We start from the raw sequence: 22,483 nt of genomic DNA on the forward strand, positions 1-22,483 counted from the left end.
ATGTATCAGGCTAAGAGCCAATTTTTCCATTAATGGGTATCTCGATTCTGCCCCCAGTAACCTTTTATTGACATAGTACACGGGCCTCTGTACTTGTTTCTCTTCTCGGACGAGCACTGCACTAATGGTGTGTTCGGTTGTCGCGAGGTATAAATACAAAATTTCTCTCGTGACAGGTTTCAACAAGATTGGTGGTTCGGCGAGGTGCTTCTTAAGGTTCTGAAACACTAGGTCGCACTCCTCTGACCACTCGAATCTTTTGCCCCCTCTCAAAATGTTGAAGAAAGGAAGACAACGCTTTGTAGATTTTGAGATAAACCTACTCAATGCCGCCATCTGTCCAGTTAAGCTCTGGACATCCGAATTAACCTCTATTCCTTATGCATTTACTATAAACCCAAGAAACTTTCCCAAATACACTCCGAAAGAAAAAATTTGTGGGTTAAGTTTCATGTTATACTTTAGTAGTACAGTATAGCATTCTGCGAGGTCATCGACATGGTTATTGTTATGTTTCGATTTAACTAACATATCGTCAACATAAAATTCCATGTTATTTCCAATTTTCTCGGCAAACATCCTTTTCACGAGCCTTTGGTACGTGGCTCCAACATTTTTGAGCCCAAAAGGCATGACATTGTAGCAGTATAACCCTTTATCAGTTACGAAGCTCGTATGTTCCTGATTCGGTGCATGCATGGCAATCTAGTTATATCCAGAATAGGCGTCCATGAATAACATGATGCCATGAACTACAGTGGCATCTATGAGCATATTTATCAGAGGTAAGGGGAAACAGTCTTTACGGCATGCCTTGTTAAGGTCTGAGTAGTCGATACAGGTTCGCCATTTACCATTGGGTTTCCAGACCAACACTAGATTGGCAATCCAATCAGGATAAAAGGCACCTCATATGAATTGATTTTCCTTTAACATGTCGACTTCCTCCTTGAGTGCCTTCTTTCTATCATCATTAAGGAGTCTTCGCTTTAGTTTCTTCGGGGGGAAGCTTTTGTCAATGTTAAGTGTGTGGCTTATGACATTCAGACTTATTCCCACCATGTCCAAGTGTGACCATCTGAACACATCCTGCTTTTCTTTCAAGAAGAAAATTAATTGCTATCTTGCCCTTTCAGAAAGGTTCTTACCCACCATTACCGCCGTTGTAACATCTACTTCGTCAAGCCTATAACCTCCTCAAGCTCTTCTAAAGGTTTGAGGTCAGCCCTTTCTTCTATTCAGGGTTGATCTCTTCATCTACCTTGAAGACCGACCCATTTATCACTTGGATAACCACTAGAGCTTGCGCACTTGTCTAACTTTTTCCTCTTATGGAAATGCTATAGCACTCCCTTCCTACAAGCTGGTCTCCCTTCAACGTCCCGATGCCACTAGAGGTTGGGAACTTGATGGCCAAGTGCCTAATAGACGGCATTGCCCCCAACCCAATCAGGGCGGGTCTCCTAAGCAGTACGTTGTAGGCTAAGGGGAGGTCCACCATGACGAACTCAATCATCTTGGTTACCGAGACTAGATAGTCTCCCAAGGTTACGGGGAGTTCGATGGATCCCATATAGGCAATCTCTTTTCCTGAAAAACTGTACAATGTTGTTGCACATGCTTTCAAATCGCGAAGCACGAGTCCCATCTTTTCTAGAGTGGCTTTGTAGAGTATATTCACTAAGCTACCATTATCAATCAGGACTCGGCGTACCTTCTTGTTCACGAGCTGGAGAGTAATGACCAGGGGGTCGTTATGAGGAAATTGGACATGGGATGCCTCCTCTTCTGTAAATGTTATGGGTTGAGTCTCGACCCTCTATTTTTTTGGAGCTCGTTGCTCGGCTTCGTAAGAAGAACTGTCTCCAGTCTTGAGCTCGTTTACGTATCTTTTTTGGGCGTTCCTACCCGAACCTGCGATATGAGGTCCTCCCAAGATGGTTACTACATTCTCTCCATCAATTGGAGGGGGTCTCTCGTCCTCCCCAGCTTGGGAGTTATTGTGTTGGGCAGGTTGCGCGGCTGCTGCCCTCTGACTTGTTGTTGATGCTTGATTGGGATTTTGGTTTTTGACATACTGTCCGAAATATCCTCTCGAGATCAAACTTTCAATCTCGTATTTCAATTGTCGACATTCATCGGTTGTGTGTCCAATATCTCTATGGAATCTACAGTATTTATTTGAGTCTTTTTTGCCTTCTGATTCCTCATGGGATCAGGTCGTCTAAACGGGACCTGATTTTTATTGGCCAGGTAAATATTCTCCCGTGACTCATTGAGCTCGGTATACACCTTGTATACAGAGAAGTATTTATCCTCTTTCTTCTTTTATCCTCCATCAGCCTCGGTGTTATTCCCTTCATTCTTCTTCCTTTCAGAGGGGTTATCCCCAGAGGGTTTTGAAGTTGATGGGGCCGCCGAGGTCGAGGCAGAGTTCACATTTGTCATTTTAGTTATGGGCTGAGAGGTCAGGTTCAGCACTAACCTCTCCTCTTCTACATTGAGAAACCTTTGGGCCCTCCGATTAAACTCAGTTAGCGACCTGATAGGTTTCCTTTATAAATCTTCCCAAAGGGGACTTCCTGGCAGAATACTCGCTCTAATGGCCATCAGGAGAATGCTATCATCGACATCCCGAGCTCGGACCACTTCTAGGTTAAACCTCATGAGGTAACTCTTTAATCACTCATTTTACTGTTGTCAAAAATTGGTTAAGGCCGAGGCCTCGAGTCTGATGCCAATCATAGCCTTAAGCTGCTTCTTAAAGTCTCTAGATAATTGATCCTAGGATGAGATCGAATGTCTTCTAAACTTCTCAAACCAGTTTTTTGCTGGTCCTGTAAGTGTGGCAGGGAACAACATACGTCTGAACTTGTAGCCAGCATTGCTGGCTCGCATGATGGTGTTGAAGGTACTCATATGACTATACGGGTCTAAGTTTCCATCAAATGGTGGGACATGGGGTATTCTGAATCCCTGAGGAAACCAAGTGTTGGAGATATGCGGGGCAAATGGCTCGAGTTCCTCATCGGACTCTTCAGCTTTGTTCCTGTTACGTTCGTCTTGAAGGAGCTTGAATGCTCTTTCTAACTGATCAATCCTTTCCTGGACTAAATCCACTAGGGGTCGAGCCTGAACCTGAGGGGGCTGGTCATTGTTAATAAACACTCAAGCTCCCTGTCTTGGTATAGGGTTATATGCTGGCTGTTTACAACCGTTCAGATGGTCGTGCAAATCAGGGTTCGGGGGATTATGTCGCCCTCGATTATGGTTTAGATGATCACGCAGATCAGGGTGATTCTCTTGATTTCCTGTATGCCTTGGATCGGTGTTATAAATGCTTACGGAGCGAGTGTAGTCCGAGATTTCTCTTACGTAACTTGTAGCCCTCTCTAGATGTGTGGCTCAGTGATTACGAGGTGGGTCCCCTACTGGCCATCTTGTTCCAGTAGTTTGGGATCTTCACATTTGTCTTTCTGATGGTTGAGGAGCCCTGTGATCTCAGGTAGCCATCTCTTTCGTTCCCCTGTCCAGGCCCAGCCTGTCGGTTTCCATCTCGACTGCCGCTGCAAAATGGCCTTCTTGGTCTAGTTCGTGGGACCTCTCGGACTTGCGAGGGGTGTCTTATTGGTAATGGTGGGTGCCTTATGGGTGATGGTGGCTGTCTCCCATTGTCGGGCCTAGATGGCCTAGAGTTTTCCCAGACAGGCTCTGGGTTGTTTCTTGCAGTATCAGGATTAGGGTTCCGAGCCACTGGAGGGGCTCAGTTATTACCCGTTCCTGTAGGCAAGTCTGCAGTAGGGTTGGCAGTGGCCTCAGCCCGGGTACTCCTCTGGGGACTTGCTAATTCGGCTGTGATGCTTGTCCCACCCTCCTGGTGGCTGTGCTCCCACAGGGGCATCCTCTAGGCCACCAGGGAGGTGCCTGGGCGTTAGCTGCCTATTTGGCTAATTCTTCATTGCGTTTTGTTGCCTCTGTCAATTGTTTGCGCAATTATCGATTTTCAAGTTCCATGATAGGAACATATATTTCATAATTGTAATAAAAATCCTCGTCAGGCCTGGGGGCAGGCGGTCCCCCAGAGTTGGATGAATCACTCCTCTTTTCAGGGTTCGGATCCACCATAGGCTGCTTTCCAGGTCGTCGGGGATATTCCTCGGTACGAGGGGTTTATTCCTCGGGTATCTGGGACAATGTTTGCCCACCAATCCTGTGGTTTCATGCAGCAGCCATAAATGATTCAGGAGGTTTTCTGATTAAATAGGCTCACGTCTTGTTTAATGGCTCTCAATGAAAGCACCAAACTGTTGACGCCATTTTTCATCAACTTAGAAATGTAGAGTAATTAAACAAAATACCAGAGGAAACAAACAATAATAGACACGCTTTTTACGTGGTTCAGCAGTTAAAATATGCCTAGTCCACTAGTCAGTGTTATTCACTTTATAGAATTCTCTCAAAGCTATCTGGAAGCAATTTTACAGTCCTCCCAATACAAATTTCTTCGTCCTTAAAAATGAATTGCTCCACACTATTTATAGAGTGGTTTACCGAATATCTCCCCTCATATTTTAGGGAGTTATTATACAAATTAATTAAATAAATGCAATTAAATGCATATAGTTACTATGTACATGTATAAATCCCACAATATTTGGGATTTTATAATAATAAAGATGTCCACACTTAGCTCGCGACATTGAACATTCAATTCACATGCCTTTGAGACTGATCAACCATCACGAGCTCACTACCTCAGTTTGTTTCGACTTTTTACAAGTAACATGGTTCAGATCATCCTTTTCGAGCTAACAATGCCCGAGCTCGAACTGTCTTGTCTGATGGTAGGAAAGGAATCAGGGAATTTATACAAGTGTTGAACCACTATCATTGTAGGTTCGAGCTTGACTTATAACCTCGGAACACCTCCGAGACCACGTAGTTTCCGAGCTCGCCAATTCTTACGTTGTCGCAATTACTGCACAATGAGGTTATTCTTGATATTTTCATTAAATATGATTATGACGAACCCTCTCATTCTGGGCTGGCACTATACGAGCTTGACTTTCGAGATCAAAATTTATATTCTCGAAATTTGGGTGTAACACATACTTATAACGAATGACAAATTATTTACTTATTGTTGACCCTTGAATTGGTCAACGACACGGATTCAGATAATTGATATAAAGTAAGATGAAAATGAGAAGAACTCCATTCAAAAAGATAAATGACACAAACAATTTATAGTGGTTCTGCCCCAATAGAATGGTAACAACCTACGTCCACTTAGTATTCTTATTCATGTAGTATTCCAAGAACAGTGATCAATGAACTAGGGTTCACGAGTTTCACTAAATCCTATATAAATACAATTGTGATGGATAACAATACTCTTTTTCTCTCTTAGAATCTCTCAGCTCAAGCGTTCTCAAGCCAAATGTTCAAAAAGCCAAAAAAATTCCCCCCTCTTGAACCCTTTGATTCTTATTTATAGGCTCAAGGAGGTTTACATGGGCCAATGGGCCTTAATTACACTTAATTCATTCATATCTAAATTATAATGAAAATTACCATTAATAAGTAATTACAAGATTGCATATTTGAAGGAAATAACTGAATATATGCGACGAGGCTGGTCGCCCATGAATATGATACTTGATAAGCCAATGATCTTCTGGTCGAGGGTTAAGGAGGATAAGCTCACTTAAAACTGCTACGTGTTTCCCACGTGTAGATCAATCCTGCCACGTCATCAGGTAGTCTGTTTTTGGGTAAAAATTTGCCCCAAGTTTACTTTAGTGCGACTAGCATAAAGTAAACTTATATGATCAACCCTTCGCATGACCTGTCAGAGCCGCCAGTGCCTTTTCGGAAAAAGGTAACCAATCATGTCACTACAGTTTCCCAATAGGCGATTTGACGGCTATCACATTTTTCTATGCCTCGAAAAATCATCCCCCATCATTACCTTATTAACTGTGGCTCGACCAATATAAATATCCCCTTAGTTTCACTTTTTACTCTCCCTTTTTTCCTCAAGTATATTGAAGAACAAAGCACGAACTGAAGAACGAAGCCGAAATACCCAGAAAACTCAAATAACTTTAGAGATCTGCGGAGTTTTTTTTCAGCCACTCGAATTAACGCTCGTATCTCCCCTTCAACTTTTTATTCAAGTAAGTTTCTTGAGCTTCTTTGTCTCTGAGATGCCATGCAAAAGTTATCCCTTGAGTATTCTGATTTTTTTTGGATTCTGAGTTCCCGAATGTTCTTGAAAAAAATATTGGGATAATCAGGCTTGTAGGTATTATCATGATAGGATAAGGAAAAAATACTAAGCAAGGCTTAGGAATTGGGATTACTGATTTAGGGCGCAAAATCAAAGTAAAAATTTGATTTTTAGGCACTAAAAAAAAACAGGGTTTTTCCCTCCCTTTTTCAAAGTTGAAAAGTTTTCTTTGAAAAACTTTTTGTTTCTGCTTTTTAATCCGTTTTCCAAACTGTTCGCATATTATTTAGTGTTTACGTTAGAATGTTGTTAGTCGTATAAAAGCCTAACTTTTATACACGAGAAATGTTATCCCAACGCTTCCACTTCTTTTGTCTATCGATCGTAGATTCTCATCTCCCCTTCTCTGTTCGCAGATTTTCATGCACGACCCATGGGGAGGTGAGAGGCCGATCGATGACTACTTCCTCGCGCTACAACTTGAAGATCAAGAACGGTTGTCGATGCAATTCTCAGAAATTCCCTTTTCTCAACACAACCTTATAAACAGACCACAGACCAGCCCAAAAAATATGGGTCACTTAAAGTCCATCACTCAAAGAAAAAAGAATACAACCAAGCCTTCTACTACTCAGCCTGCTCGTCGGGCTGAAACTCCTCTGACTACCCCTCAACCTATAAACACTTCCCCACCAAACATTCAAACCAAAGCCCAACCTCGCGACATCCTTCGACCAGAGGTTGAATGGTACGTGGCGCCTCCTAGTATTATTACAGCTAGGATGGTAGCCAATTATCTCAAGAACTAAGGCCTTCATGGGATAACCCTCATCAAGCCTTCGACTGATCAGCGGGCAAACCTGCCTGGGGGCACCCTCAGCGCCTGGATGAGGTATCACATTGAGGCAGGGGCAACGTTGCCTCTACATCCATTTTTCTAGGGGGTGGCCAATTATTTTGAGGTCGCTCTTTTCAAATCACTCCAAACGGATATAGAGTACTTTCCATCCTCTATATCAATCCATGCCACCATAAGGACTTGTTTCCTGAACTGAGATAACCTGGCTTTAGCAATCCATCTCAGCAGCTTATGCGTTGTAGAAGCTGCTGTCTTCCATTCCAGCCAGCTTTCGATTTTCCTCAAGCAAGAAGAGCTCAAATGACAGTCAAATAAAACATGTCTCTTGTTTCTCTGTTACTACCACAGATAAGACAAAGATAATCAGTGGTTGTGTTGAATCTAAACAACCTATCTTTCATTTGTAGCCTGTCTAGAACCGCAAGCCATAAGATAAATTGATGCGTAGGTATGATGGTTCTATTCCAAACTTCCCTATACCAAGATAATTTTTGATGATTCAGAACAAGAGCTTTGTAACCTTCAACTGTCCTATAAATTCCATTAGGACAGAAATGAGTCAAGTTAAGCTCTTTGAGCTTCTCTTTGACTTTAACAATTTGCTTCCAATACCAACTAAATTCCATTATTAGATCTTTTTACTGAATTGTTGTTTTGAGCTGGATACTTGTCTTCTCTAATCTGCTTTAACTAGTCCTTAATCTCAGACTGCTGTGATGGGAGTGATGAGTATGATGATAAAGGGAAATGCCCTAATACATGTTGGGAGGCTGGGAAAGTGGAAAGGGACAAATTGATGAAAAAAATTGTGACTTCAAGAGGGTGTTGCAATAAGAAAGCATGAAATTGAACTAGCAAAAACAGCTATAGCTAAGGATGAGGCCGAGCTATCACAGCTACAAAATGAAGAGAAAACACTTAAAGGACTTGTCCCGCAGCTTAGAGGTATGATCTCCTCATTCCCTATTCATATTTATTTTAGCTAAGTTGGGTAATGAACTTATGATAGATGTCATTATTCATAGCGTTTATGCAAATTATTTCAACTTGCATATGGGTCAGTATCTTTTAATGAACTTCCAATGCTCAATGAAGTGATATTTTGTATTAATGAAAAATAAGTATGGGTCTTGGGAGGTGTACATTCCAAAGTTTATTTTTTTCCTTGCGTAAGTAATATAGGCTTCTCATGTTTTTATTTTTCTCCAAACCAATACAAAGCTTACCTTATTTTGAGCAGCACGAGAACTGGAAGTTGTACAGTGTTAGAATTTTTTCTTTCAACATATACATATGTGAAACAGCTACATCTACTTGTTGTAGTATCATAAGGAAGAATAAATTGTCAGTTTCTTTTTCTTGTGTGATGGTTTTGATTGCTGGAGTCTTTTTTAGTAGTTCTTGCTATTGTGGATTTTATTCCTGCACTGCAGCAATAACATTTAGAATATTTTTTTGCTTGAAATTGGTCTGTTATTATAAGCACTATGAATTGCTTTTGTAAATATTCTCACTGCCTTTACTTCTCACGTTTGCCACTGTTAATAGGATGATGTGGACGTCCATGACAGTTTAGCTGCTGAAGCTGAACATGGTGATGCTTCCAGAAAGGAAAGGTCCTCAGTTCAAGGTGTAGAACGGGTAATTAATACCAAACACGTTTCATGTAATTAGAAATTGATTACAGTTTTATTTTCATATATTTTAAAGATTTTTATTAGAGCTTATCTGAGTTTAAATTATAAAAAAATAGTTTCCTAGTTGAGTTAAGACTTCTTATTTATGGCTATATGTAAAATATTTGTGTACTTAGTGGAGTTTGAATATCTTAGATATTCATCCGTAGTGAAGTAGGTTCTGGGAATTCTGTGTGCTGCGGTGATGACGGAAGGTTGAAAACATGCATGTCTTAGTGAAGTAGGTTCTGAGAATTTTGTGTGTTGCGGTGATATATGGATGAAAACCTGTGTGTTGTTTGATTTGTTTGACATGGTGTTGATTGTGACATATGGCTAGGCTAGTAAATTAGGGGATATGTTGTCCGATTTTCTATAGATTTTTTTGTACTTAGTTTTGTGTGGAAATATGAAAAAGATGGCTGCCACAATGATAAATTTGTGATCCAGATATTTTACATTTGACCACCTAATTAATAATTAAGTTGAATTTAAATTTTGCTACTAATCACAAAATTTGCTTAATCCGAGCCTCAAAAGAGCCGATTTAGAGTAACTATGTGATCACAGATTTGTGCTTTCGAGATTATAAGTGCAGGATAGGTCTTTCTAGAATTTGAATCAAATCCTCATATTTTCTCTCCCAAAGAGTAAAACAGGTTGCTGAATAAACCCCGTCCGTGAGATTTTAGAATCATACATATAATATAACATTCTGAAAATTAATCTTAGAAAGATCCTTCAACGGTGTTTGTTCTACCACCTATTGTGAACCTTTAACTAAGCTTACGTTGGTGATTGTGGCCTATTTTCTTACCTTTTTAACCTAATTTCTAGGGTTTATATGATTTGAAATAGATTTAGGATATATGATATTTGGTTTTTAGGAATATATATTTATATAGCATGAAGAAATTTATTATCTAGAATCAACGCTTGGGGTTACTTCACAGGCAGCTGAAGTGAGTATTTTTTTTTAAAATATTTGATGGTTTTAGTTGCGTAGAAGGGGTTTCATTAAAGGCTTGAGTTGTCTCTAACTCTTGATGATATTTTTCAATCTCTTTCAATTATGCTTGTATTTGGTGTTTCTGGGTTTAGATTCTGAATTTTTTTTTCTTTATGTTTTCCTTTTTATCTTATTTTTCTATTTGTAATAAGAATATAGTTGTTAATGCCTTTCGGTTCTCTTATACGTACTTATCTCTTATACAACCATTTTGTGGCTATCTGAAATTGGGCAAAATCAATATGCTCTGCTTGATGCAACCTCTACTCTTCCTCTCGCGTACCAATTTCCTTTCTGTTATTTTTTTCACTCTTATATTTCTTGTTTCAACTTTCAAATTGGTATGGTTTTGGTTTTCTTTTTAATTAATCTTCCTCTCTTTGCATGTAAATGTGTTTTTGGTGGATTGAGTTTGTTTCTTCTTATTAGTAATTATAGGTTCCGTTTCGTGAAATAGGTGTAATTGTGGGGAGGATTTTGATTAAGTTATATGTTAAAATTGATCGTATTTACAATGCGAAAAATTGTTTGATAAAATGTCCCTAGCTAAAAGATAAAAAGATAAAAAAAAACCAACATCAGTTATTGCAAATAAACAAAGAATTTGATGTGCAATATAATAGTTTTAATATCTTTTTCCATCATAAGTTCCAATTACTATACATCCAAGATAGGATTCAAATTAGTGATGTTTCTTTCTTAATTAATCAAGTAATTAAGTAGCACTAATGTCTTATCACTTAAGCTCCTACCCACTTGAACCATAACATCATAATAAATAATAAGTCTGCATTAAAGTTTTAACGAAATTAGAGATTAAGAGGTGGATTATGATTAAAAGGGTCTCTTAAAAGATGCTTAATTAGATGTTTAATTTAGTCAAAACTATTTGATTTGAATGCAATTTGCGTAGCTTAATTATGCATTTTCACTTTGATTTGATTGTTAAAAGCCAAATGATGATGATGATGTGTGTGTCTACTTATTTATAAGTTTGAATTATAATATATTTATAATTAAATAACTTTTTTATAATGTGCATGTCTATATTGAGATGCATTTCTTTGGCGTAATACTAGACAACATTAACAATTGAAGTTTTTAGAATAAAAAATATATTTCACTAACATTGTATACATTTCTTGTTTAATATTTGGTGATGATATAATTTGATTGTAGTATAAACTATCATGTAATATGATTTTCTAAGCCGAGTAGACTAAATACTGAAATGATATTTTTGAGTAATTAATAAAAAAATATTTTGTTGTATTTTCTTTTGAAATTTTAGAAATCTAACATATATAATACATTTTGGACACTCAAAGGGATATATTTTGATAAATCAAAATGAAAATTGTAGCTGCATTTTTTTTAAAAAAAATTACTTTTAAGGACATGCAAAGCAAGTCCTAAAAATTACTTAAAGCACTCAATCAGATTTTTTAGGACTCGCACCAGATTTTTTAGGACTCGGCTTAATTAAAGGCACTCAACCAGATTTTTTAGGACTCGCAACGCGAGTCCTAAAAACAGTCTTTTAGGACTCGCAATGTGAGTCCTAAAAAACCTTAGTTTTTAAGGCTCTCAAATAGAGGACTCGCGCCCCGCTAGTCCTAAAAACTCTCTTAGGACTCGCAATGCTAGTCCTAAAAATCCTTTTTTGTAGTAGTGTTAGGAGGGGCATTGAGTACCCTCTTCTATATAACACTCTGTCGAACAGGATGAATTGAGTTGATTGCCTTTGGAGGGCCCTGGCTTTGTTTCTGTCCGACGACAATACTCCACGTTCCAAGTATTCAATGAAAGGTGCCATCCATGTGTCTGCTGCTTGGATTACCAGGGAGGTTTCTTCTGTTTGGATGCTTGGTGCAGATAAACGTTCAACAAGAACTATATTTAAGGTGTGAGCATCCTTTGCACTTGCTAACTTCGCCAAAGCATCCGCGTTTCAGTTCTGGCCGCGAGGTACTTGTTGGAGAGTATATTTTTCAAATTGTTCCAACAAATCCTTTGCTTTGTTTAAATAAGCAACCATCTTCAGACCTTTGGCTTGATATTCACCAGTAATTTGATTAACCACTTACTGGGAGTCACTATAGATTTCAAGTGACTTTATGTTCATGTCCTTGCCTAATCTTAATCCTGGGAGCAAAGCTTCATACTCAGCTTCGTTATTGGATGATGTGAAGTCGAATCTGATTGCGTAGTGGAATCGATGTCCTTCAGGCGTGACTAAAATCACTCCTGCTCCAGCATTGTGCCCATTAGAAGAGCCATCTACAAACAACTTCCAATACGGAGTTCGGCTTTGAGGTTCAGGCTCTTCTGTCGACTCAATGTCTTGGAGCCCAGTAAATTGTACGACAAAATCTGCTAGAGCTTGTCCCTTCACTGCTGATCATGGCAAGTAAGAAATATCGAACTGTCCAAGTTCAACTGCCCATTTCAATAATCGACCAGCGGCTTCTGGTTTCTGCAGGACTTGCTGTAGTGGTTAGTCAGTGAGTACTGCGATGGGGTGAGCTTGGAAGTATGGTCGTAGCTTTCTGGAAGCTAAGATTAAGCAGTAGGCTAATTTCTCAATAGGCGGATATCGCAGTTCTGCTCATATTAGCCATTTTCTTATATAATACACAACGTTTTGCACCTGTTCCTCCTCTCTTACCAGGACAGCACTAGCAGGATATTCTGTGACTGCCAAATATATGAACAAAGTTTCCTTTTCAATCGGCTTAGATAAAATCAGTGGTTGCGACATATGGGACTTTAGAGTCTGGAAAGCATATTCGCACTCCTCCGTCTATTTGAATTTCTTATTGCCCCTAAGTAGATTAAAAAATGGGACACACTTGTCCATAGATTTGGAGATAAATCGACTTAAAGCGGTAATCCTCCCAGTTAAGCTTTGAACATCTTTTATCTTTTTTGGCGGCTTCATATCGACCAGGGCCTTGATCTTTTCAAGACTAGCTTCGATATCTCATGAGTTCACTATAAATCCAAAAAATTTCCCTGATCCAACTATGAAGGAACACTTAAGGGGATTCAACTTCATTTTATATTTATTTAAGACGTTGAAGCACTCTTGCAGGTCCCCTATATGTTCTTCTGCCTTCTTTGACTTAACCAACATGTCATAAACATATACCTCCTTGTTTACACCAATCAGCTCTTTGAACATGTGATTAACTAGTCGCATGTAAGTCGCACCAGAGTTTTTCAAACCGAAAGGCATTACTTTGTAACAGTAAAGCCCTGTATTAGTCTGAAAGCTAGTGTGATCCTCATCAGGTGGGTGCATACTGATCTAATTGTACCCAGAGTATGCATCCATGAATGATAGGATCTCATGCCCTGAAGTGGCATCGACCAGCTGGTCGATCCTTGGGAGTTGGAAATAATCCTTTGGGTAGGCTTTATTAAGGTCTGTGAAATCCACACATGTTCTCCACTTGCCATTTGGCTTGGGAACTAGTACGGGATTAGAGACCCCTGATGGATAAAATGCTACCCTGATGAAATCGTTCTCCTTTAGCTTCTCGACTTCTTCTTTTAAAGCTTTTGATCTATCTTTGTCGAGCAGCCTTCTTTTATGTTGTATTGATGGAAAACTCTTATCTATGTTCAAGACATGGCTAATAACTTCTAGGTCAATCCCGACCATATATTTGTGCGACCAGGCAAAGACCTCCTGGTTTTTCTTAAAAAATTCCACCAGTTTTTGTTTTGTTGTTGACTCTATGTTTTGACCGACTTTCACAACCCTGGTTGGACCTGACTCATCGAGTTAGACCTCCTCGAGGTCCTCGACTGGTCCAACATCTTCCTCAAAATCCCCAAAGCGAGGATCTAAATCCCTATCCTCGCTTTGGGCAACACCCTATTTGGCGATGTGTTCACCTGATTGGGCTTGTATCTCATTGGCCAATCGCAACCCTTTTTTGGCTCCTTCCCTTGATCCACCCTTTTTCGCTTTAGTAATCGAGGAATTGTAGCATTCCCTCACTTCTCGCTGGTTTCCCAACACTCATCCTATCCCTGCGTCAATTTGAAACTTCATGGCGAGGTGCCAGACCAAGGTTACGGCTTGTAATCGACTAAAATAGGCCTTCCAATCACAACATTATATGCAGAAGGACAATCAACTACTATAAAAGTAGTGAGTAATGTCCTGTTCACGGGTGCAGTTCCTGCTGTGATCAGAAGCCTGATCAACCCTGTTGGCGTGAGCCCTTTGCCAAAAAAAGCATAAATGGTTTAGTTGCATGGCTCCAAATCCTTCACTAACAACTTCATCCTTTCCAGCGAAGACTTGTACAAAATATTTACTGATCTCCTTGTGTCCACTAACACCCGCTTAACCATCATATTGGCAATTTGGACATCCACGGCCAGAGGGTCCGAATGAGGGAACTGGACGTGCTGAGCGTCAAGCTCAGAGAAAGTTAGCAGTTCTTCCTTTATTCGAGCTTTCTTTGGAGTTTGCTCCTCCACATTTAGCATTTCAATGTCTTGGTCGTGGCGGAAGGTTCGGGTGTATCGATCCCTTGCCTTCCCACTATCTCTTGCTAGGTATGGGCTACCATAGATGTTTAGCAATGTCCCCACCATAGGATCTGGCTTTAAAGGGGGCGAGCGTTGGCGTACAGGTGCCTGCTCATTGCCTCCTTGAGCCTCTCGCTGAGAACCTCTAGTGGCTCGTACATATCTCCTCAGGTGTCCTTGTCTGATAAGGAACTCAATTTCATCTTTCAGCTGGTTGCACTCATTGGTGTCATGACCATAGTCGTTGTGAAAACGACAAAACATGGTTGTTTCTCTCTTGGAGATATCTTTCGTTATTGGTGCTAGTTGATTGTAAGGGACATTGGTGTTGGTCGCCAGGTACACCTCTACCCTGCTTTTGACTAGGGCCGTGTAATTTGTGAATCTTGGCTCGTATTTGTTACCCTTAAGGGGCTTATTCTCAGACGTCGATGGCTCTTCATTTGCCCTTTTTCAACCATTTTTCCCGTTGTTTTTGTCGTTGCCGTTAGGTTTATCTGACCCATCGACGGCTTTGGCGGGATCTTCCTTTTGGTCCCTTGTCTCCTACAGGCGACTTCCCTTTGTTAGCAATCGCCTCTTCAAGCTTGATGTACTAGTCTGTTCGATCCAGGAATTCTTGGGTACTCTTCACCCCGTTCTTCCTTAAACTATTCCAGAGGGGTGAGTGGCACCGCACTCTAGCAGTAAGTGCCATCATTTTCCCCCTCATCGCCAACTATCTTAGCTCCAACTGCTGCTCGCATAAAACACTGGACATATTCCTTTAAGGATTCACCCTCCTTCTGGCGTATCTCGATCAGTTGGTTGGCTTCAGTCGGCTGTACTCGACCAGTGTAAAATTGCCAGTAGAACTAATTTACAAACATCTCCCATGACACTATGCTAGCAGGAGGGAATTTGAAAAACCATTCCTGAGCAGTATCAGATAAGGTGGCCAAAAATATTCTGCAGCGAGCATCATCCGACACCTTCTGGATGTCCATCTGTATCTCAAATTTATTCACAAGAGATACCGGGTCCCTATATCCATCGAGGTTGGGAAATACTGGCATCTTAAATTTGCTTGGGGTTTCTTCCATTGCTATTCTTTGTATGAATGGAGTGCCTCTTCTCCGATCATACTTGATGTGGGATGTTCGGCTTCCCACTAGCTGTTGTACGGTCTGATTTAGCGCATCGATCTAGGCCTGTACTACGTTTGGCATCGCTGGGGCGACCGGTGGAGGAGGAGTGTACACATCATGCCTTTCCTACCTATCGTTGAGCACATCCCTCAAGTAATCATCTCTACGCCTTTGCTCTCTTGTGCATAACCAATTAAAGACGTTAGGTTGCCTAGGCTTCCCCCTAGCGTTTTGGCTCGCAGGCCTATTTTCTCTTGTTAGGGGTTCCTTTCTCCACCTTTCTCTCATTGCCCCTGACCAGCATTTCCCCTGCCGGAATTAGCTTCATTGTAATCATGACCGTCCCTAAAACATGATTGGGTATGGCGCGACCTGCTGGTCGCACTATTCCTTCCTCTTGCTGGTTCCCCTCGAGTGTCAGGGGGAGGCCTGCATTGGTCGGTGGGTCCCCGAGCATTATTATGTTGGCGGGGGGGGGGGGGGGGCCTGATCGCAGAACCAGACTCAGCATGCCTTCTGTTAGCAGAAGGACGCTGTCCCCTGCTTAGAGGATTCAGTTCCTTAGCAGTTTGGCATCTAGGGCTTCGGGGAGGCTGCCCTGTCCTATTCTGCCTTTGACGCTGGGGATTATCTCGACCAGCATAAGGAGGTGGCTGCTGCTCAGGATCTTGAAATGGAATATCCTGTTGAGCAGCAAAAGGATGCTCCGACCTTAAAGGACTTTCCTGTTGAGGTGGATGACTCGATTTTGGGCCTTATTGTGGTGGTGCACTTGGTAGCTAATCCGGTTGAAAAATTGGCACTGGTTGTCCCCGGGCCAACTAATTGGCTGCTTCGAGGGCGGTAGTGGAATCTCTCTATCGGTGGTACATGTCAGCCTGCTGCTCATTCAACTCTTGATGTTGACGGTCAATTTCTCTCTGTTGCAAAGCCATCGTCTCAGCCACATTCTCCTGATTATCCCTCTGATTGACTAACTCCTCCTGCAACACAATCAGTGTTGTCCTCAAGGTCTCAGAATCCATCTCCTCTTCTTCGATATCCAACTGTGGTTCATCTTCAGCCACATTTTGTTGATGAGGCTGGGTGGATGCGGCACCAGACGTTTGTCCCATCTTTCTGGATGTTTTCACCATTTGATTTTATTGGAAGTCTTGAGTTCAGCTATCAACGAGAGCACCAAAATGTTGACCCTCGAATTGGTGAATGACACTGATTCAGTTAAACGATATAAAGTAAGATGAAAATGAGAAGAAATACAGACAAAAAGATAAACGACACAAATAATTTATAGTGGTTCAACCCCAATAGAATGGTAATAACCTACGTCCACTTAGTGTTCTTATTGATGTAGTATTCCAAGAACAGTGATCAATGAACAAGGGTTCACGAGTTTCACTAAATCTCAGATAAATACAATTGTGATTGATAACAACACTCTTTTTCTCTCTTAGAATCTCTCAGCTTAAGCGTTCTCAAGCCAAATGTTCTCAAGCCAAAAAAAGTCCCCCCTCTTGAACCCTTTGATTCTTATTTATAGGCTCAAGGAGGTTTACATGAACCAATGGACCTTAATTACACTTAATACATGCGTATCTAAATAATAATGAAAATTTCCATTAATACGTAATTACAAGATTGCATATTTGAAGGAAATAACTGAATATATGATGGTCGCCCATGATTATGATACTTGATAAGCCAATGATCTCCTGGTCGAGGGTCGAGGAGGATATGCTCACTTAAAACTGCCACGTGTTTCCCACGTGTAGATCAATCCTGCCATGTCATCAGGTAGTTCATTTTTGGGTAAACACTTATAATTCTGAATTATTTAAAAATAGTTAATCCTAGATATATTAAACAACAAAAGACTGATTCCGATAGTGAAACATATCTGTGGCACTGGAGATTGGGCCATATTTGTCTAGATAGAATTAATAGGCTTGTAAATGATGGTCCTTTAAGAGAACTATCTATTGGATCTCTCCCTGTTTGTGAATCCTGTCTAGTAGGCTAGATGACCAGGAGACCTTTCTCTGCTAAAGGTTCAAGAGCTACAGAACCACTTCAGTTGGTACATACGGATGTTTATGGTCCACTTAAGGTACACGCAAGAGGAGGTTATGAATACTTTGTCACTTTTGTTTACTATTATTCAAGATACAGTTACCTATACTTAATGCAAAGAAAATCTGAAACTTTTTGAAAGTTCAAAGAATTTCAAGCAGAGGCTGAAAAGCAATTAGGCAAATCACTAAAAGTTCTTCGATCTGATTGAGGAGGAGAGCACTTGGATTTTGAATTCGAGGACCATCTGCATGAGCCTGGTATTCAATCCCAACTCACAGCACCTCGAACGCAACAGGAAAATGGTGTTTCAGAAAGACAAAACAGAACGTTACTAGATATGGTTAAATCGATGATGAGCTTCTCATCATTACCACTATCATTCTGGGGCTATGCAATTCAATGTGCTCTATATATATTGAATGTTGTTCCATCTAAGTCTATCCAGAAGACACCCATGGAATTATGAAATGGTTGTAAACCTAGTATACACCATTTTCGAATTTGGGGGTGTCCAACACATGTGCTTAAAAGAAAGACCGGGAAGTTGGAATCACGCTCTGAAGTGTGCATGTTTGTGGGATTTTCCAAAGAGACTAGAGGTGGAGTTTTTTATAGTCCAAAAGAAAATAAAACATTTGTATCGACAAATGCAACTTTTCTTGAACATGACTATGTCAATAACCACAAACCTCGCAGTAACGTTGTATTGGAGGAGATGGTCTCGAATGAAGTTTCAAAGTCACCAGCAATAACCAATGAAAAACGGCAAGAGGAAACTGCTAGTTCTAGTCAGAATAGTAGAGAGCCTCGTCGTATTGGGAGGGTTAGTAAGCAACCCATACATTGTGAACACGAAGTTCAAATGCTTGTGTCTGATAAAAACAAATACGATCCATTGATATTGAAAGATGCAATGAATGATTCTGGCAAGGACAAATGGCAAGACGCCATGAACCAAAAATGGAATCAATGTATTCTAATTCTGTCTGTGTTCTTGAAGATCCACCTGAGAATATCAAACCCGTTGGTTGCAAGTGGATATTCAAGAAGAAAAGAGGAGCGGATTGGAAAGTAGAGACTTTCAAAGCAAGGCTTGTAGCCAAAGGCTACACACAGAAAGAAGGGGTTGATTATGAAGAAACCTTTTCTCCTGTAGTCATGCTAAAATCCATTCATATACTCTTATCCATTGCTGCATGCATGGATTATGAGATTTGGCAAATGGATGTCAAAGCAGCTTTTTTAAATGGCTACCTTGACAAAACCATTTACATGTCTCAACTAGAAGGGTTCGAAGTAAAAGGTCAAGAGAAAAAAGTTTGCAAGCTTCTTAGGTCCATCTATGGACTCAAATAAGCTTCTAGATCTTGGAATCTTAGATTTGATGACACAATTAAAACGTTTGCTTTTGAACAAAACGTTGATGTTTCTTGTATCTATAAACAAATCAAAGATGGTGTAGTAGTATTCCTCGTTCTTTACGTTGATGATATATTACTGATTGGCAATGCATAACATCATTATCAAAGGTAAAGAACTAGTTAGATGAACAATTCTAAATGAAATATTTTGGAGAAGCCAAGTATGTTCTGGGCATTAAAATTCTTAGAGATAGACAAAACAAGACTTTGGCACTGTCTCAAGCAACTTATATGGATAAGGTACTAGAACGCTTTAATATGCGATACTCCAAAAAGGGTGATATGCCAACCAGTTCGGGAGTATTCTTTTCGAAGGATCAATGTCCCAAAACACCTCAGGAAAAGGAAGATATGCGACAATATCCCTATGCCTCAGCAGTAGGTAGTCTAATGTACGCCATGTTGTGTACAAGACCTGGCATTTGTTATGAAGTAAGGATAGTCATCCGTTATCAATCCAATCCTCGATTGAGTCATTGGATTGCACTGAAGAATATTCTCAAGTATCTTATAAATACTAGAGATTATATGCTTGCATATTTAGGTGGAGACCTGAACCCCACTGGTTACACTAATTATGATTTTCAATCAGACAGAGATAGTTGGAAATCGACGTCTGGATCAGTGTTACTCTTGGAGGAGGAGCAGTGGTATGGAGAAGTATTAAACAAAATAGAATTGTAGACTCCACCATGGAAACCGAGTATATAGCAGCTTGGAAGTAGTGCCAGGTGTGGATAAGTCACTAGTCCTATACTATGACAACCGTGGGGCAGTAGCTAACTCAAAGGAACCACAAAGTCACAAAAGGGGAAAGCCCATCGAGAGGAAGTATCACTTGGTAAGAAAGACAGTTCATCAAGGAGATATTGCAGTTATGAAGATAGCTTCAGAGCATAATCTTGCAGATCCTTTCAAAAAGACTTTATACATAAAATCTTTTAACGAGCATGTGAGAAATATGGGAATTAGAGAGATGTCTCATTTGCTTTAGGGCAAGTGGGAGATTGTTGGGAATTGTGCCCTGAAAGCATATGTAGTAGACATTGTTTTAAGAAATAAATAAATAAATTGAATTTGTTATGCATGTATTTTATGGACTATATATATTATGTGATAATATTAAGTAAATATCAGAAAAATTCCTAAGGACATATATGTGATCTCAACCACATATTGGTACGAAAGGATTGTGTTTGGAGTAAATGAACTTGAATAGTTTGCAGTAAAATAAAGTTACGGAATCTTTAGATTAATTACTACAAGTACGATCCACTAGTATTATGAATACATGTGATCTAAATCTGGATCACTAGTGTAGTAGGACACTTTAGTGGAGGTGCTTTATATATTAGAGAATATATAGAACTGGACCAGATATGTTTATTAATACTTAGTTAAATACCATTTCGAAGTATTAATTAAATAAATCAACTGATGATCATATATAAATAGATCTTAATCCTGAAGTTACTATGAACTTCTGTTTATGTTATATGAGTTATTTGATGCACTCGTTAGGGTTTGTCTGCATGATCAGGCTAGAAACTTTTGTTTTGGGGACTCATTAATGTAAATGGCTGGGGACATAGTATACAGATATGGAATCTATACCTTCTCGCGAGAGATTGAATATTGGTTCTCTTAAGGGTTGACTTTTGGGACTAAAAGGTTATTGAGCTCAAGTTCATAATTTAGTTATGAATTAACCTTCACTAGTAAAGTCAATGGTACTTAAGGAAACAAGATATATTTTAAAGGGTAAAACGATAATTTTATTCCTGATTAATTATGAACCATTATTAGATGGTTAATTTGTATGTAATGATTATATCAATGGACACTTTATTCTTATAAAGTACTCAGTAAATGAAATGTCTATAATTACAAGAGTGCAGTCTCATATTTATGGTGGAGTAATCATGAGATTAATAAATTAAGATTATTTAATTAAAGAGTTTCATTAATAATCTCAAATTTATTTGAGCTTGGAATTATAGGTTCATAGGTCCCCATAGTGGCTCTTTCAACACTATTCAAGGCAAGAGTTGATATAAAGGGAAAAATGGTTAAAAGACATATTTAAGAAGAAATTTGTTCTTTTGGCCAATTATGCAATTATGTGATAATAGTAATTAATTAATTAATTACAAATTAGTTGTAATTGAAAAATTAATAAATATATAATTTTTTAAATTATATAAAATAATTAATTTAATATAATTTTCGAAATTATAATAAAATTAATATTTCATTTTGGAAATTAGTATTAATTAAAATTAATTTTAATTAATTGGTAGAATTAATTAAATATCTTTATTTGAGTTGGAGATTATAATCTGATAAGTTCAAATTGGATTTGAAGTTAAAAGATTGATATTTATTGAAATAATTAATTATATTTGATAATTAGTTAAAAAAGATATTAATTCAAATTTGAATTAATTATTAGGTTGTTGGATTTTATCTGATAAGGTAATTTGAATAAATAATTAAATAATTGTGAAAAAATCAAATATCCCTAATTTATAGGGTGCTACACGACATACATTGGCGCGAGCAGTGTAAAAAATTAGGGATACATTTTTCACTTTTATTTATTTAATTAATTAATGGAAAATTCAAAAGTTAGTTTTTTGATATTTTCATTAATAAGATAATTAATTAATTAAAAGATAAATTCTAAATTGTTTATAGATTTATTTTTTAAATTTGAATATTTTCTATTTAAGTTAGACTTATCAGAAAATAAAAATATTCATTCTGAAGAAAACAGAATTATTTGCTCTAAAGAAAAGAATGCTACTTTTCTATCTCTCCCTGAAAAAGATATAGAACCAATCTCAGGCCTATTCTCTTGATCTCATGTGTTGAGTACATCAAGTTGAGTCAGAAATATATCATCCTTTTTTCTCTAAGTGCCCACACACTTCTTGAGGTGTAGAGAATGTTGTGGAAGATCTTGGTGCGAGTACCTTGGAGCAGCTTGGATAGGAAGTTCGTTCATTTTACGAAAAGATAGCAAGAACACTTGATAGGCATCAAGAGGTATGTTTCCTATTCTTTTCTTGCTTATGATTAATGTATGTATATTAATGGATCTACATATGTAAAAGTAGTTTAAATATGTTACAAAATTTTATGTTGTACACTAAGCCCATCCACCACCATTTCGCTGCGTATTAGGAAACTCGTTCCTAACATTTTTCCTTCAGCTCTTTCGCCACACTTAGCCCTGCCAATAAGGCCTCATACTCTGCTTCGTTGTTGGATGCTTCCAACCCGATCCTGAAAGCGGTATTGAATCGATGTCCTTCAAGTGAGATTAAGATTATCCCAGCCCTCTATCCGTTTTCGTCAGACGATCCATCAACGATTATTTTCCATAATTCTTGCACCTGCTCCCTAGTCAGCTCGTCCTGAAAACTTGTGCACTCGGCAACAAAATCAGTGAGGGCTTGGCTCTTGACTTTAGTTCGTGGCATGTACAATATTTCAAACTGGCTGAATTTAATGGCCCATTTTAATAGACACCTCG

Source organism: Humulus lupulus, chromosome 5 (genome assembly GCF_963169125.1).
Source record: "Humulus lupulus chromosome 5, drHumLupu1.1, whole genome shotgun sequence".
NCBI classification, from domain to species: domain Eukaryota; kingdom Viridiplantae; phylum Streptophyta; class Magnoliopsida; order Rosales; family Cannabaceae; genus Humulus; species Humulus lupulus.